General features: G+C 56.0%; 1 long non-coding RNA gene across 9 annotated transcripts in view; it reads left to right on the top strand.

The window, feature by feature from the left end:
- The first annotated feature begins 148 nt into the window (after positions 1–148).
- LOC109460634 (uncharacterized) overlaps positions 149–17745 on the top strand; it is a 54204-nt gene continuing 36607 nt past the window's right edge. For 3 of the 9 annotated variants that reach the window (XR_012493217.1, XR_012493218.1, XR_012493212.1), the window contains exons 1-6: positions 3511–3757; positions 6302–12820; positions 14815–14925; positions 15301–15450; positions 16062–16165; positions 16852–17067. This is a non-coding gene — a long non-coding RNA (uncharacterized LOC109460634). Of the gene's footprint in view, positions 369–3255; positions 3758–6301; positions 12828–12980; positions 13111–14814; positions 14926–15300; positions 15451–16061; positions 16166–16851; positions 17068–17745 lie in introns of those variants that run through there. The other 6 variants (XR_012493210.1, XR_012493211.1, XR_012493213.1 and 3 more) reach the window with 6 other exon arrangements.

Below are 17745 nucleotides of genomic sequence, written 5' to 3'. Positions count from 1 at the left end.
CCAGGGGTGGGAGATGGCGCCCCAGACAGAGTGAGTGCAGTGCTGCCCTGGCGGCAGGGTGTCCTCCCGCAGCGCTGAGTGAGCTGGGCTGCCACGTGGTGCCATCAGCAAAGACCTTTAGCTGTCCAGCCCTCCAGTGACCCTCATGGACTGGACTCACCAGGTCAGGTGGGAGTAACAGGGCCAGGGCCAAGACACCTGGCGCCTCGGGGCCTCAGCAGTGTCCACGGACCCCAGTGGGCGGCTCTTCCCTGAAGCAGACCCGCCCACAGGTGTGAGCCTGTTTCTGCAAGGAGACCTTGGAATTGCTCCCTGCTCTGGCCCCTGCTCAGGCCAGGTGGCTGCCCCGAGGATACCCTTGGGATGTGGTGAGTGCCGGCCCAGGGGTGCTCAAGCCTAGGCTGGGTGGCTTTGGGGCCCTGGGGTGGCAGGGGGTTTTCCTTCCTCGCTGTGGGCCCATCACCCCTCTGCTAGGCTCCTCAGCCCGGCCCATCAGAGAACATGTGATGGGACACAGGTGGACCCTGCCCTCCAGTCCCCAGGGCAGATGCCACCAGGGCCAGGACCACATCCCCTTCTCCTCAGATGATGCCCTGGGTGCCCGCTCTTGGAGGAGCTGTACGCCAGAATCATTGGGTGATGCAAGTGCCAGTCTGCATCCTGGGCAGGCCCCCAGGTGGCATGGCCCAGCTCCCCAACCAAGGTTCCCAAGGAGACCGGAGCCCTTGGGGCGGCCTAGACCAGGCCCTTTGAAGGTGCTCCTGTAGCCTCCCCCAGACCAGGGGTCTGTGAACAGTCAGTCACTCTGACCCCACCTGGAAGGCAAGTCGGGGTGCCCCTGCCCCCTCAGGCACATGGACCTCCGTGTTGTGATTCTGTAAAAGGGGTCAGCGGCACCTCCCGCCCCCTCGCGCACGTACACAGTGACAGATCGGGAGGCAGTTCTGGAACTGGGGCACATCAGGGAAACCAGGAATTATTTTTATTATGGATTTAGGGGGAGCAGGGGCTTAGAGCCAAGGGTGTCCGTGTCTTCCTCAGGGCAGATGGCCCCAGTGCTGGCCTTACTCCACCCTCTCCCTGCCGCCCTGGGACCTGTGCTCACCTGCCTCCCTGGCCCCTCGGGTGCTGTGACTGGGCTGCCTGGGGCTCTCCGGGGGCTGGAGAAGTGGGAGGCACAAGGTAGGGGTTCTTGTTGGCCCCCAGGACCAGCCAAGGTTTGGACTGAGACACAGGCGGGCCAGGCCCCACCACCAAGTCACACCTCTGCTCAGAGGGCATGGGCAGAACTGGGCATCCAGAACCAGGTACTGGCCCGACAGTGTCCCAAGAGCCCCCTGAGAGAGGCCCTGGTATGTCCTGGTAGCCATGAACCCATGTGGCCAGCTCCAGGGGCCTACTTCCAAGTCTGTTTGAATTCTCCACTGTGGAATCAGAAAGCTCCATGTGGTCACAGCTGAAATGCATGAAGAGCCACTGTCGGGGCTCAGAGGCTGGAGCTTGAGCCCATCCTGAGCGCAGTGTCGCTGGGCCTGCAGGTGGGAGCTGCAGGGGGCACAGGCCCTGTGTTTTCCCCGCCGCCATGCTGACACAGCCTCCGGCCCACGGTCATACCTACAGAGGTCATTGTGTTGTATTCGGTGGGCCCATAGGACAGAAGCCATGACTGCGCTTGGTGGCTGAGCTGAAGCACACCTGCTCACGTGAGCCCATGAAGCCCCCATCCTTGGTGAGAGTTGGGGGACTCTGACTCCTATTTCTCACTTTCCTGGGAAGCGGGATTTGTGGATCCCAAATACATACAGGCCTAGGCCCCCCTCCCCCGCACTGGAGCCGAAAGAAGGGGACCATGAGGACCTGAAATGCTCAAAGGCCCAGGGATTCGAGGTGGGAGGGGACGCTCAGGAAGCAGTGACAGCTTGTCCTCCGGCTGAGCGCCGCCTCGCAGAGTCCCAGAGTGGGTCCAGGGAGACCAAACGCCTTTCTGAAATTAGTTCACTAACTGGGCTGCTGGTGAGAACCAACAAAGCTCTTTGCTGGCCTAGAAACTGCCACCTCAGGCCTCTCGCCTGCCGAGGCCCCTGATGGGACAGGGAGATGTGGGCCAGGCCTCCCGGGGTGCACGGTGAGTGTGGGCGGCAAGGCACAGAGGGACCCCGTGGCAAGGGTCCCCTCCTACAGCTTCCAGTGTTCAGGAAGAATCAAAAAATGGTGTGTGGGGTCCCCAAGGAGAAGGGGGAAGATACGCCCCCACCAGACACGACCCACCGCTCGGTGTGAACCCTCTTGTTCCCAACGTTGTTCAGACCTGCGGCCTGCCTCTCACTGGGTCACCTCTGTTCCACCCAGCGCCACCCCCAGCCACTGTCAGATCAGCTCCAGCTCTCTGTGGGGAGATAGTGCCACTAGAGTTCTCCAAAAACCGGGGCTCTCGCTCCTCTACACAGAGGGCAGGCAGCCCTGGCAGAGGTGAGGAGGCATTCCTTCAGAGTGCCATCTCTCCATGTCCGCAATTATGCTTCAGAGCCCGCTGGGGGGTCAGGGAGTCAGATCCTACATGTAACCCTCCCAGGGCCACAAACTCGTCCTCAGGTGGGGAAGCCAAAAGAAAAGTGGCCAGTGCTGTGGGACTCCGGCTGGTGGAGGCCTGGCCTGACAGCACTCTGTCCCAGTGTGGGGCAGGTGCCTTGGGCTTACAACAGCCACCCCCCTTTCCGCAGCCTGCACTGAGGCACACGACAGCAGCCCTGGCGGCCTCACGGGGACAGGCTGACTTGTTTCCCATCCCTAGAAATACACTTGGCTGAGGCAAATTGGAGAAACACCAGAAGAAAACCTTTTACTTCACCTGGTTAAACAGAGCTCACAAAAAAAGAGATAGTTTTTACATAATCTTTGAAAGTTTGAAACTGATTTGCAGATAATCTCTTAGGCCTATGTGTGCAAAAGACATAACAAATTCCAGGGACATCACAGGCAGGCAGGCGGCTCTGGTCAGCACGTCCTCTTGTCTTCTCAAGTTACAAAGTCTCAAGGAAGAGATTTTGGTTAAAGCGGTTTGTCCTAACTGCTCTGTGGTCCAGGCAGGAGGGCACAACCTCAGCTCCTCTGGCAAGCTGGCTGTCCTCTGGGAATTCCAAATGTGGCCAAGGTCTCCGCATGTGTGGTGTCAGACATAGGAAAGCAACTTCTCTCTCTGAGAGCACTGATGAAAGAAAATCACAGATTTTCTAAAAGCTACATGCGTTTGCTCAGCTGCAGGTGGTTTGTGGTCTCGAGGTGTGGAGGAAGGTCTGTGGAGGAAGCTGGACGCCATGCCACGCTGTGGGGCACATGAAGCCCCCCCTACCCCCAGCCGCCAGCCTGACTCCAAAGGCCAGGACAATGTCCAGCAACGACAGCAGCCTGGGCAGCCTGGATGCAGAGGAGCCCACAGGCTGCGAGGCCCAACTGGTGGGCAGGGGGGCAGTCAGGGCAGCGCTCCAGCTGCCATCTTGGGAGACCAGGCCTGAGCGCCCCTAGGAGTCCAGGGCCATGTCTGAAAAAGGAAAAGTGGGGAGTGAGAGCAGAGACTGGATAGCGGGTGGGGGGAGGCAGGAGAGGTGCCCTGCACAGACTCACCACACTGTGGAAGAGGCTGAAAGCTGGAAGGGCTGCATGTGCACTCCCAGCTCCTGCAGGATGCCGTCCAGCACCGTCTGTGAGGAAGCAAGCAGAGATGAGCCGGACCCACACCACAGGGCTGGAGCCCAGACAGGTATCTGCTATCATGGGGCCGTGCGTGGGGAGGGGTTGGTCACAGGATGGGGCGGGTGGCAGTCACATCTGAGGCTGCACAGGTGGGAGTCTGGGAGGGGCAAGGTGGGGGCTGCTCACAGGCACGTCCCCCTCCCTGCCAAGTGCAGCAGAGGGCAGGGTGGGCGCTGGTACAGACTCTGGAGGAGGTGGGGGTGGGTGCAGAATCCCAGGAAGGAAGGGCCAGCACAGACACCTTGCACCCTTGCAGGAAGAGGCTTAGGGATGGAGGAGTGAGCAAGGGGGCCAGTGGCCGTGGCCTGAGTACACATGGTCCATCCACCCCAGGGATGCAGGGCCTGGGTGCCGCCAACTGTGACACGTCGTCTGCTGCTGCTGTAACGGGGCAGCATGGCCTGGGCTTGTGGAGAACCAGACCATCTGGAAGTTGGGCGGGGGTGTCTGCAGGGTGGGTAAGGCCAGGGGGCCACTGCACTGCAGGATGGGAGCTCCAGCAATGCCCCTGTAGCACAGACGCTCCATGGCTGTGGCCCTCAGAGGTCCCTGCCTGTCATCTGAGGACCTGTGAGCCGTGTCTGCCTGGCGATGGACGGAGAGCGTGTGGAGGGCAGGCACTCACTTACGTCTCTGTTCAGTGACAGGTTCCTTAGAGCCCCCGGAGAACCTGCTTCATGATGGCACGGTGCTTCACCAGGGGGGCCTGTGGGACAGGGAGCCTGCGTCGGGCCTGGCGGGAAGGTTCCGGGGTTCCCCCTCCTCTGTGTGAAGACCAGACAGACACACAAGCCCAGTGAGACACCAGAGCAGCTCCTCCCACTGGTCAGCACGCGGAAGTCGCTTCCTGTGGGGATGTTGTCCCTCGCGAACAGGTGGTTCTGGAAGTGGGTGGACATGAGCCGGCAGGTGGCGCAGAAGGCCCGGCCTGCACGCACAGATAGAAGGCGGTCCTGTCTCGGAGCTCGCGTCGTTGCCTGGGGCAGAGGGAGGAGTGGCCTCTCAGGGGAGGCACACGCATCCCTGCACACGCCACTTGGGATTTGTTGTGACAAGTGTCACTTGGACTCAAAGACCACATAAACTTGAGAAGAAAAGGGACGTGTGTTAGACAGAAATCAGCTCCTTTCTTGCCCGGTGGTGTCTTTGCACCTTACAGCTTTCAAGTAGCAGATGAGCTCTTTGTATCTAAACCACGGCACGAAGAGGAAACCCTGTCACACGCCAGGGAGGACCCTCCCCGCTGAGTGGGCACGTGGGGTCAGACAGCCTTCACCTGCAGGGCTGGGGACAGTGAGCAGGAGGAGGCCCTCCTGCAGTACCCCCCTTTCACCCCAATTGGGCACAGGCTGAAGTTCCAGAGTTCAAATAAAATCTGGGGCCACACAGGCTCTAAATTACATGGGAAACCTCTAGGTGCAAATCCAGCAATAATGTCGATGGGGAAGGCCTTTCTAAACAGGGCCCAAACCCAGAAGTGGGAAGAAAAGACAACACTCAAGAGTTCTGTGTAGGCCGGCCCGGTGGCTCAGGCGGTTGGAGCTCCGTGCTCCTAACTCCAAAGGCTGTCGGTTCGATTCCCACATGGGCCAGTGGGCTCTCACCCACAAGGTTGCCAGTTCAACTCCTCAAGTCCCTCAAGGGATGGTGGGCTGCGCCCCCTGCAACTAAAGATTGAACACGGCACCTTGAGCTGAGCTGCCGCTGAGCTCCCGGATGGCTCAGTTGGTTGGAGCGTATCCTCTCAACCACAAGGTTGCTGGTTCGACTCCTGCAAGGGATGGTGGGCTATGCCCCCTGCAACCAGCAATGGCAACTGGACCTGGAGCTGAGCTGCGCCCTCTACAACTAAGACTGAAAGGACAACAACTTGAAGCTGAACGGCACCTTCCCCAACTAAGATTGAAACGACAACAACTTGACTTGGAAAAAAGTCCTGGAAGTACACACTGTTCCCCAATAAAGTCCTGTTCCCCTTCCCCAACAAAATCTTTTTTTTTTTTTTTTTTTTTAAAAAGAGTTCTGTGTATAAAAATAAAAACAAGGACACGCTGGAAGAAATGATGGCTAGTAAAGGTGTAATGCGGGGTTTACTGCCTTCATCTACAAAGAGCCACACAGTCCAGCATGACGGGTGAAACCCAGGAGAAAGCCAGCAAAGTTCCCGGACGCCAGAACCTGCCTGTGTTGGGAAGCCTGAGAGCACCCCAGGTGTGTCTGGGGGCTCAGCCGCACCATGCACGCCGGACCACAGGCGCTGCCCTGGAGCGCGGTGCAGACTGCAGGCCTCTGAATGGCAGAGCAGGTGAGCCCAGGGCCATGAGTTGTCAGGAGGGCTGGTCCCGGCGGGGGCCTCCAGAACACCATTACCAGAGACCAGTGCTGCCCAGGGGCTGGCAGACAGCAGGACAGAAGCTGCACCCCCTCCCTGCCAAAGCCTCGCCTTGGACAGAGTTTCAGACTTTACTGCCCATTGCTTTCCAATCGATCCACCCTGGCTCTGATGACAGTGAAAACGTCCTGGAGAAACCCGTTTTCCATTCTTTTTCAGATTTCCTGTAATGGTTTGGCCTTTTAAAATTGTGCTCAGCATGTGATCCCAAGGCCCAATGTTCAAACTGAAAGGTGGACATACGCAACAGGGTCATGGCTATGAGGCTTCGTCTTCCTTCTCAGGGATGGCGAGTGCCCAGGTGAGCAGCGCCCAGGTGAGCAGCGCCCTGGACCCCGCCCTCAGACCCACGGTTGGCTGCTGCTCCACAGGCTCAGAGAACGCAGGTAGTGGATCTACCAGAGCATTGACCCAGAGGCAGGGGGGAAGCCCGCCTGCCCGCTCCCCTGGGAAAGGGGCTCCACGTGAGCAGAGACTGCGGTGGGGCCCGCTTACCTGGCCAGTTGGCTGCACCATCGATCAGGTCAGCACACATGCGGAGCAGATGCACATGGGACGGCCCATCCAAGCCCCCAGAGTTCCAAGGCCTCCCCGCACCAGCTTGTGAAGCTGAAGAGGTGTGGGGGAGGGGACTGACTGGAAGAAGCGGGTGAGCTTCTTGTGCAGGGCCTGGGGGAGATCTCAGTAAGTGTCTGCTGGACGTGTCACGTGCCCTGTGGGAGTGAGGGAGTGGGGCTGGGTCCTGGTGTCTAGCAGGCTACAGTGACCCATCTCCTGTACACACTGAGAGTGAGGGGAAGATGGGACCCCAGTGAAGAAAGGGTGGGGTACCTGCTACCCAAGCAGCCAGGAGGTGCCAGGCCCCGACTCCTGCTGCCTCATGGCCCCTGGCCGGGACTCAGGACGGAGGGGCTCATCAGCAAAAAGCTCTCAACTCCAGAGGGCTGGGAAGCGACCATGCGAGTGTGCAAGGGCTGCTCCACCTCACACGCAACGTTATACGCACGCACGTGCCTCACACACGTACATACATACATGCCTCACACACACATATGCACGCCTCATGCATGCACACACATGCCACGCATACTCACACGTGCTCTGCACGTGTGCGCTCACATGTGCCTCAAATGCAGGTACTCACAGGCAGTCACACATTCCCGTGTGCACTCACACACGCCTCGCATGCACTCACACTGAATACACATGCCTTGCACACGTGTATATGCATGTCTCACGTGCACACACACACACACACACGCTTCCTGCAGCACCAGAGTACAGCACCCAGAGGCTGAAGCAAATGAATGTGTGGAAACCGAGGCACAAGCACTGGCGTTGTACAGAAGACCTGGAGGTGTCTCAAGGTCAGATGGGAAATGTGGAAAGGTCCCCTGGTTAGGACTGCAGAGGGCCACCTACCCAGGAGTGTGCATTTGGCCCTTGAGATTTGGCCTGCGGCCACAGTGCCAGCAGGAGCTGCTCTGGGCACCATCGTGGATGGATTGTACGCCTGGCAGGGCCATCTCAGGCCCTCAGACTTACCTGGCCATGAGCACAGGTACTGCCAACTAGAGAGACTGGGGGCTTCTAGCATCCCGTGGGGCCCTGCGAAAGGACAAGCACAACAGTCACCACCTTGTGGTTGTGAGCCTCCTTGGAACCTGGCCCGTGGTTGGGCCTGCAGGGGGCACAGTGCAGCCACTGCTTTCGAGGAAGGCTCCTTGTGCCGCGTGATCTCCTTAAGGTGCCCAGCAGCTTGGTGGCTGATGCCTTCGGGTGCTCCTGCTCTGCCTGGCTTTCAAACGAGGACACCAGCTCAAAAACCTCCGAGTACCTAGAGTTAAAATAGTATCCAATTCCTTACATTGGGTTTAACTGAAAACCTTACGTGGACATTTACCTGGCTGCCACCTGAAGGAGGATTTACCGATAAAAAAGCAGGAGCACCACGCAGCATCCCAATTTCTGGCTGCTAAACGTCAGTCTGACCCAGGTTCTCAGTCGGGGTCAGCTGTCAGGAACGTTCAGAGCCCCTTCTTGATCCCCACCCACGAGGCCACAGTGGTACACCCAGGGGAGCCCTTCCCACGGGCCAGCAGAGTGACCACTGCTTTCTGCTCTGGGGAGTTCAGGGGCAGAGTCTGTTGCCATGGATACCCATGGGCCCTTGGTAGCCACCCACTGGTGCCCAGGCTCCTGGGGCAGCTGGTGGAGGGGGGAACCGTTTCGAGTGTGGCCGTGACTGACATGTGCAGGTGTGTGTCCTGTGGCGTTCCCACAGAGGTAACAGGTATATGCCATGGCAGGCTCCTGCACAAACTACAGCAGACGCTCTCTTGACAGGGACAGGATGGGGCCAGCTGCCAGCACCCTGTTGGAGCCCTGGAGACACGCAGGGACCATGCCCTGTTGCTCACTCCCACACTGCAGGTCTGCGGCAATCTCTGAGAACCCCAAGTTGAAGGTGACAGGGATGCTGGCCAGCTACTTGCCGTGCTGCTCCTTCCACTGCTGCTCTACGGGCATTGCAGTGGCACAGGGCTGGCGTCGTCCAAAGCTGGCACCGGGGGGCAGGAGGAGATGAAGAGTCTTGACAGAGCCCCTGCAGACCCCGCGTGTCACAAGCTGCCCTTGGAGTCTGAACTCCTGCTGCCGGGGAACTTTCCCACGATGCACATGGAAGCCACTTCACTCTTTGTGAAGAATGTTTCTTGCTGGTAAAGGTAACATCCTTATTATAAAATATCCATTTCTTGTTTTTGAGGAGATGAGAGGACAGAGGCCTTGTCAGGCCCCCAGGGAGGTGTGTGCGTGACATCTTGATCTTAATTCTGGAAAGGCCAGTACATTCCGTTCCGAAGTCGAGAGCCCCGCCCCCAGTCTGGGGTAAGCCGTCAGCCCCAGGAGACTAAGATGGCGCTGCTGTGTTGTTGCTCCTCTGGGACAGCTGCCTGTCCTTGCTGCTTGGATGCCGCCTCTCGTCTCCGAGGACATCACCAAGGCCTTTTCTGTTAGTTTTGTGTCTTTCACATTGGTCACTTTCCTCAGACATCGGATACCTGGCCATCTACCCTCGTTTCATCACAAGCTGACAGGAAGCTCCAGGGACCCTAGAACCCAAGTGGTTGAATAGGGACTCTCAACTATTACAAAGGTCTCGTCCCAGAATGGACTCCCGTCCGTTACCTGCCTCCCTCCCCCACCTTGGGGTGCAGTGTGGGGCCCCCTCCACCTGCCTGGGCCCTGTCTGCCACCTTCTGGATGCAGTCTGTAGAGGACAGCTCCTTTACTGGTCAGGGTGGAGAACGTGAAGTCCCAGAGGCAGACGCTAGATTTACAGGAATCTGGATACCCCCTAAGCCCCCACAATCAAATTTCCCAGGGGATGGTCTATCTGACATGGAAGAGAATGAAGCTGACTGGAGTCCACCCAACGAGCAAACTCAGGCCTGTGGCCTCATTTGGACCGTGCCCCAGACAATGGTACCCCAGATAGGCTGGCCCCTCTCTTTGTTTAGTCCTAATGTTTGCCAGACTTATTCCTCAGGCTCACCTAAAACTAAGCTGTTATGCTTGGGACATCACCTGAGCTTCATGACCACCTGGGGAGCAACACGAAGGTGAACCCCCGTTCCTCTGAGTGCTAATCTGAACCAGGAACCACATCCCACTGGAAACAAACCCACTTCACGGGCAAGGCCCTTGCCGTGACTGACCAGCCTGCAGCTACCGACCCAGGGACCTTGAGTTTGCCTTCCACACACACCCACTTTGAAAACAGCTTTGTCACAGATGTAGCAATAGCACTGGCTGCATGTGTCTGCATTCTGGCCAGTGGGAAGGGCCATCTCGATCTTAGCCCACCTGAAACCCTCATCCCAGGTCAATTTTACAAATCTTCCTCAAGGCAGGAATTTCGACAGGAAATCCCAAGGCAACAAATGCCATTGTTAAAAGTCCTCTAAAGATTCTAGGATAGATGCTGACGTTCCTTTATCTCAAAGAACTCAGAGCCAAACGAAGGTTTCTGGCATTCTTCGTAATGATATTTTATGTAATGCTGTGTATCATAAAGTATTTTTAATTTAGAAAAGTCTAAAAACATGCAACCACAATGGAAACCACATTGGGAAGTCACAAATGGAGCTGGTGTGATAATATACAAGAGGCAGCTCGGTGAAGGAACACCCTTCCACCAGGTTCCAGGCTCTTCTGGCCGTGGCAGACACACTCGAATGGGTGAGCGGGGCTGTCATATCTCTCGTGGGGCATCACACTTCTGCAGAGTCACGAGTCCACACTCTTCTTCTACAAACTCCTCAGATGACCTCTCCTCGGGACTTCAGCTGGAAAGGAGACAGGGAATGTGCTGTGGCCACGTGTCTGTCAAACACGCCCTCAAGGGATAACAAGCCATGAGAAAGCCCCAGACCTGGTGCTGGGCGCTCCTTCGCCCTGTCCAGGCTCTCTGTACTTGGCCCTGCCCCACAGCGTCCTCAGTGAGTCACTTGTAGCATTGTTTGATGAGCATGCTCTGGGTGTTTCCAGAAGGTTCCTCGCACGGCCGTCTTGCTCCTGGGATCCAGCCAGCTCTCCAGCCTGGCAGAGGTGCCTGTCGGGCAGCTTCTGGGTCACCCACAACTTCACATCCAGGGGGAGGCCACCCTGGCTCGCACCACATACCAGAAGCCTCCACTAGCAGAATGGAGTTCCTGAAGCTTGTGTCCCCGTCTGTCTCATCATCACTGATCCAAATCAGACTCGTGGAGGACGGTGTCTTTGCTGGGCCCCATGTCGCCTACAATCAGAGCTGCAGCACCTATGGGTGTCCAGCCAAACGGCAAATGACTCATGGTGGACAACCAGGCTGGTTCACGGACCACCCTGGTGTAAACATCACGGCAGGCACCAAGGACAACCAAATGGGCAGGGGCTGAGAGACCACCTACCCCAGAGAGCACTTGATAAGGACACCGTGTCCTCAGACCCTCATCCCTTTTCAACCTCAAATCCACCAGGCACGAAACACGAGTACAAACAGCTGCGCTCTGTGCAATTTTCCCTGAGCTGGAGGATAGGAACGGGTCCCGCTCCGCCAGGGCAAGGGCGGAAGCTGCTCTGTAGTGGCCGCAGAGTGGACTATGGGACAGGCAATTATTCTCCTCCCCCTGGCCATTGTTAATATCACCTACAAACCTAAACGTCATTTGTAGCTCGAAGACTTACTGAAACAGGCCCAGCCTCTGCTCCAGCTAGGGTTATTTAGACAAAGCTGGAGACGAGTGAGGTGAAGGTCTGTGTGGCTATGTCCGCGCTGCAGAGAGGCTGGGCTGAACACTGAGCAGCCCCGGCAGCTTATGAAAGACAAACAGCTCCTCAGGAATCTGCTCAGGAAGACCCACCAGCCCACACTCCCCTCTTCTCCTCTAGCGCCTGCCATCCCGTCCTTTTTTTGGGGGGCATGGGGGTGGGGAAGGGGAATAGGACTTTTTTTTATTGGGCAACAGTGTGTACTTCCAGGACTTTTTCCAAGTCAGGTTGTTGTCCTTTCAATCTTAGTTATGGAGGAGGCAGCTCAGCTCCAGGTCCAGTTGCTATTGTTAGTTGCAGGGGGCGGAGCCCACCATCCCTTGCGGGAGTCCAGGAATTGAACTGGCAACCTTGCGGTTGAGAGGACACTCGCCCATGTGGGAATCAAACAAGCAGCCTTCCGGGGCGTTAGGAGCAGGGAGCTCCAACCACCTGAGCCACCCGGGGGCCCAAGCCATCCCCGGTCCTGTCAGCCCCAGGCCCACGGTGGACACGCCCCGCCCATGGACACGCCCTCCAGCGTCGGTGTCCACTCGGACCACCGCCGGACTCTCCTGCAGCTTCCCGCCCAGGGACACCGGCTTGGCCTCGCCCCCACCTAGCGGAGCCCACCCTCCCACAGGCAGCCTTTGCCCCAAAATACGCCTGTTTTTGAATTGCCCGCCCTTCCTCGCCCACTCACTTCCGCCGTGTGACATCACTTCCGGGTCAAAGCCAAAGCGGCGCAAGTGGGCGGGACCTGCGCGTTACGTTGTGGGTGCCTCAGCCATCTTGGAGTCTGGCAGCCGCGTCAGCTGGGGCGGAAGCGTGGCTTGGGGTTTGGCTCCGCGCTGTCACGTATGATTTTTCAGAATATGCCCTTGATTCAGCTCCCTAACGTGGAATTCCTTAGACACAGCGATTTTCCAGGCTTGTGTTACATTTTGGCAAATGACCTTGGAGGGGGCCGGACACTTCCAGCAGTGGCGTTGGTGAGCGAGTCAGGCCGCCGTCTTCCGTGTGAAAAGGCAGCGTTCGAGAAAGAAGGCAGAGCCGGGCCGGGCCACGCCCACGTGTCCCGCTCGGTTCCTCCCACCCAGGTCTCCCCACCCCAGGTCTCCCCACCCCACGTTGCCTCTTCGGTGGCAAAGCAGTGGACACTCTTCTTCCCTCCTAAAGGGCTGTTCTAGAAACCTGAGCGCGCCACGTAATTATTGTTGACAGTCAACTTTTGGAAGGTCTGCGTCAGACACCTCAGGCCCTCGAACGTGCAAAACTCACGCTGCACCGAGGGCAGCAGCCGGCAAAGCCTGTCTTCCAACGTGCCTCAGTCCGAGGCCTTCAGGCGATCTCCCTGAGGGTCCTCCGGCTCTGGACACTGAGGAGGTGACATGTGAGGGCAGGTTTCTGGGTGCGCGGGGAGGGGCAGCTTGGAGACAGAATCGCCGAGTGCGGCGCAGCGAAAGAGCTGTGGTGTTTGCACCCTGTGAAGCCGGGTCTCCCTGTGACAGCACAGCTCATCTTGCTTCACCCCCACGAACCACAGTGTAGGCGGCGATCAGGTCTACAGGGGACCCTGGGCAATGTCTGGGTGCATTTCTGCTCCTCATGACCGGGGTGCTACTGGCATCCAGTGGGTGCAGCCTGGGCTGCCGCTTGACACCCACGTGCCCAGGGTGAGCCCGTTACTGTTCTGTGTGTCCTCGTCAGTCTTCCATGTCCCCTCCTGTCAGCGTGTACTCACAGTGCCCGCCTTTCCTCCTCCAGCCCCCTGCCTGGCCCTGGGTGGGGGCAGGGATGTGCACGTGGCAAAGTCTAAGGGGGGCAGATATGCCAATAGAGCACATTGTGACAAATGTGCCCCACATTATCTGGAGGACCCAGAGCAGGGCCTCGGGCCGTGGTCTGTGAGGCTGGATCTTGGAGGAGGGTCCCAGCCCTGTCAGGACAGAATCTGATGTTGCAGCATCCCAAGAAGACATTTCTCGAAAACTTTCCATGGCACCCATTTAACTCAGAAAACAGAAGCCCCTCTTGTTGGCGTGGTGGATGGCGTCCTCGGTCAGCTGGTGTCCCCGGCTGCCTGGCCCTCACCTCTAGGTGGAGCCGCAGGCCCACGCCAGTGCCACCCTGGGTTCTGAATGGCAGCCAGCCCAGCCCAGGCTCTGGCCGCAAGACCCCTAAACTGTCCTACACATTTCAAGTTTCTGTTACGTGGTGACATGGGTATAAACTGCGTTAGAAATGAAAACGAAGAAATCTGTTACATTTGTACTTTTCACTTAAAACCAACAATAATAAATCCACTAGGTGTGAACATCACATTTTAACAACAAACAGCCCTGTTTTCTCATAATGAATTTAGAGGCATCATTTTACTTTTGTCCGGATCTCTTAAAGGAACAGCTGCATTCTCCACTCTGATCTGTTCCAACGTTGCCTGTCGTGTGGCCCTGGGAGCACCATATACTTTCAGGAGAATGGGAGTCTGGGGCAGCCTGTTAGCTCGGTTGGCTAGAGCGTGGTGTTCTTAACAGCAAGGTTGTGGGGTTCGATCCCCACATGGGCCAATGAGCTGCACCCTCCACAACTAGATTGAAACAATTATTTGACTTGGAGCTGATGGGTCCTGGAAAAACACACCTAAATAAATAAAAGCTTTAAAAAAAAAAAAAGAATGGGAGTGTGAAAAGGCAGTTCTCTGCAGTCCTATGAAAATCATTTCAGCTTCGGACCCAGTTACAGCCATCTCACGCCCTTTTTTGGTGTTCTGTCCACATTAGTTTGATGCTTTTTGATTCCTTTTGTTGACGACAAGGAGGGTCAGTTATACAATAAAATATTTCGTATCATTTATGGGGAGAAACAAGCTTACAGCAGTTGGATTTGTAATCAGGGTCACTCTGAGCATTAAGAAGCTGCCCCCTGGAGTCTCGCTGAGGCCCAGATTATTGGGGATTCCCAGAAGACACTGTCTCGAGAAACCCCCAAAGGAATTGCAGGCGAGTGGGGCTGATGGGGGAGCTGATCCCCAAATCCTGCAGGAACTCTCGGGTGAGGGGATGCGAGGGTCTCCAATGGTCCTTCTACATTTTGGGGTCTGTGGAGCGACTGGGCTGGTATGAGTATGGGGGAATCTTACTACTTAAAAAAAAAAAGACTTATTGTTTTAGAAAAGTTTTAGGTTTACAGGAAAATGGCACAGAAAGAATCAAGTTCCCTTATACCTTCTGCTCTGCACAGCCCCCACTGCTGACCTCTGCCACACTGTGGTACATTTGTCACAATTAATGATCCGACATTGACAGTGTTTACGAACTAAGGTCAGCCCTTTATCCAGATTTCCTTAGTTCTTACCCAGTGTCCTCTTTCTGTTCCAGGACCTGTATGACGTGTGGCCTGCATGTCTCCTCTGGGCTGGGACCGTGCCTTGGCCTTGACCTCTCTGAGGCTGCTTGGTCAGCAGTTCTGTAGGATGCCCCTCAGCTGAGGTCTGTTTTTCTGAAGGTTAGGTGGGGAAATGGTGAGTGTTTCTTGGACCATGACCTTTCTGTAGGTCCCGCTTTCCTCCCCTGAGAGGGAGTGGGGTTGGGCGGCGGGGTGCGGGACAGGGACATGGGGGTCCTTTCTGTCCTCCTGGAGGGGAGAGGGAAGAAGGGAACGAGCATGTGAAGGGACAGCAGCCCCAGTCTGGGGGAGCGCAGTGTCCTAGAAGCAACAACAACAAAGCAGGGCTGAGGGAAATGGGACCCAACACACTCGAGCGCCTGGTGGGAGACCCTAGTGGGAAGATCTGGCTAGAAGCACCAGGTGAGAGCACCTGGAGAGGAACCCTGCATCCCCTCCTGCTTGGGGCCTCATCTCAGAGGGAGCAGAGCCACCGGAGAGCCCCCGTGGCCAGGCTCTTTCCAGGAAGTACACATCCTGCATCTTCCCGGCCTCTGCTGCTCAGTGCTCCAGGGTCTGGGCACCCGCGCCCACCCAGCCTGCTGTCTCCCGCTGGGCTTGCCCTTCAGGTAAGCGTGTGTTCAGGCCTCCACCTCCCCAGAATGCTCGTTTGGCTTTTCTGGGGGGGCTTCACCCTGGCTGTGGGGGTTTCTCAGGCCCTTGAGGTGCTGCTTTCACCAGCTTTCCCTTTTAGGACCCAGGTGAGGGTTGAAGACCGTGATTCTGCTGGTGCAGAGGGACCAATGGAGGGTGGCTTTGCGTACAGCACTGCTGGTCCTAGGTGACCGGCTCCTGCTGAGGGCCGGGCTGCACAGGAGCAGGCAGGAGGGGAGAGGGGAGAGCGTGCATAGGCAGGGTTGAGGTGACACTTGGCCGAGTGGGTTGGGTGGGACTGGCTGTTGGAGAAGGTGCTGGGAGACCTGAACCTTTTGGGACCCACTCCCAGGCCATCTTCTTCCCTCGCCCAGCACTTGGGTAGGAGCAGCCTGGAACCCCATGGCCATCTGGGCCTCACACCTTGCTGCTTCTGGTGCAGCTGGTTTGTGAAGCCTGTTTCCTCCCCCAGAAAGAGTGAGTTTGGTTCCACTCACCACTGACATGTCTTTAGCTGAGTGACAATGGAGGCACCTGGCTTTTAATAGATGTTCTTAATGAGCCTGTATTTCCCGTTGTCCCTCAGACACGGGCCGATAGACAGTTTTACACCCTCATCTGTGGGACCTGCAACTGAGGTGCCTTCGTGGGCCTGGCATGATGTGACCACAGCAGCTCTCGCTGCATTTGGTGAGAGCGTGTCTTGACCCTTCTTTTCTGTCAAGTCACAGTTTGTTCCAGACCCTCTGCCTTTCGTTCCCCTTCACCCCATGGCCTCCCCAGCTGAGGTTTCCTCAAGCATTTAAAGCAGAAACAGAACCAGCCCTGCCCCCCAGAAATTAAACTTTTGTGGTTCGTTTTCAGAAAAGCAAACCAAATGTTGAGTGGGGCTCAGGTGGATTGCCGACATGCGCTGCCTTTCCCATCACCCCCAGCATCCGTCTTTCCTCGCTTCACTCTTTCAGTGAAACCGTTGTTGTGTTTAGGGCGCCTGATAAAAATGATTGTGACAATAAAAAATCAAGCTCCTCTCCTAACACATCAGAGTTTCTTCCACTTGGAATAAGCTGATGGGGTGAACATATTATGGTTAAGGGCATCCGGATATGCCACCCCAAATATGTCACTTTGGCATGAGGATTATTTTGAGCTGAAGGCAATTGAGAATCAACAGATGCAGAAAGAAGCCTTTTTGGAGTTTCCCTTATTTGACTAAAAACGGCAACTTCTGGGCAATAAGGCTGCTGTCAATTTCTTCTTTCGGGCAATCTACACCCAGAGGGGAAATAGCAGAAAAAAACTTATCTTTTTGTTTTTTAAATAAAATTTACTTTAAAAAAAAAAACTTTTTTATTTATTTAAGTGTGTTTTTCCAGGACCCATCAGCTCCAAGTCAAGTAGTTGTTTTAGTCTAGTTGTGGAGGGAGCAGCTCACAGTGGCCCATGTGGGGACTGAACCGGCAACTTTGTTAAGAGCACCTCGCTCTAACCAACTGAGCTTACTGGCCACCCAGAAAAAAAACTTATCTTAAATCCCTTCTCTGGAGGAATTTTATGGCCCTGAAGGAGACGGAAAGACCACTGATACCTATGTAAGCAAACATTACCACAAACTTGCTTATGTCTCAATTGTTCCCCTAAAAACCATTTGTCTTTCCTATATTTGCTCTTCCCATAAGAACTCTTTTCTCCCTCCTCCCTTACCCCTACTAATATTATAAGCATCTAAGTGAACCCATTTACTGAGCCAGCTACTTTTGTTGGCTACCGTGTACATGTGACTAAACCTTTTCTTCTGTTAATATGTTGTTTGTCAGTTTAATCCACAGGCCCCAGTCACTGAACCTAAAAGGGTAGAGGAAAAGGTTTTACTTCCCCTATAGCCTCCTTTACCACAGAGGCTCCCTTACCTGGCCAAAAGTGGGTGTGGGGGTGACAGGATGGGGGGTGGAGGGAGTGGGGGTTGGGGCCGGGCGCTGTGACTGAGGACCTCCACACCCTGTATCTGCTCCTACTCCCCTTATATGTGACATGCTTGTAAAACTTACCAGAATGAGTGGAAAAATCAAGATTGCTGATGATCCCCTTGGCAGACAAATGGTGGCTTTTCCTCAGGAAAAAAAATATTGTCATGTTGCGATGGTGAAAAAAGAGGTCCCCAGTGAAAGCCAGAGGAAGTCTGTGGAGAAGTGACAGGACACACATGTCTGTGGGGCAGATGGCTTATAATAGTCCTGGGTGGCTACAGATATTGGACACATTTTTTAAAA

The sequence above is a fragment of the Rhinolophus sinicus genome, linkage group LG18, assembly GCF_036562045.2.
Source record: "Rhinolophus sinicus isolate RSC01 linkage group LG18, ASM3656204v1, whole genome shotgun sequence".
NCBI lineage: Eukaryota > Metazoa > Chordata > Mammalia > Chiroptera > Rhinolophidae > Rhinolophus > Rhinolophus sinicus.
The sequence above is the reverse complement of the archived record's forward strand: the minus strand, read 5'-3'. Positions and strand labels throughout refer to the sequence as shown.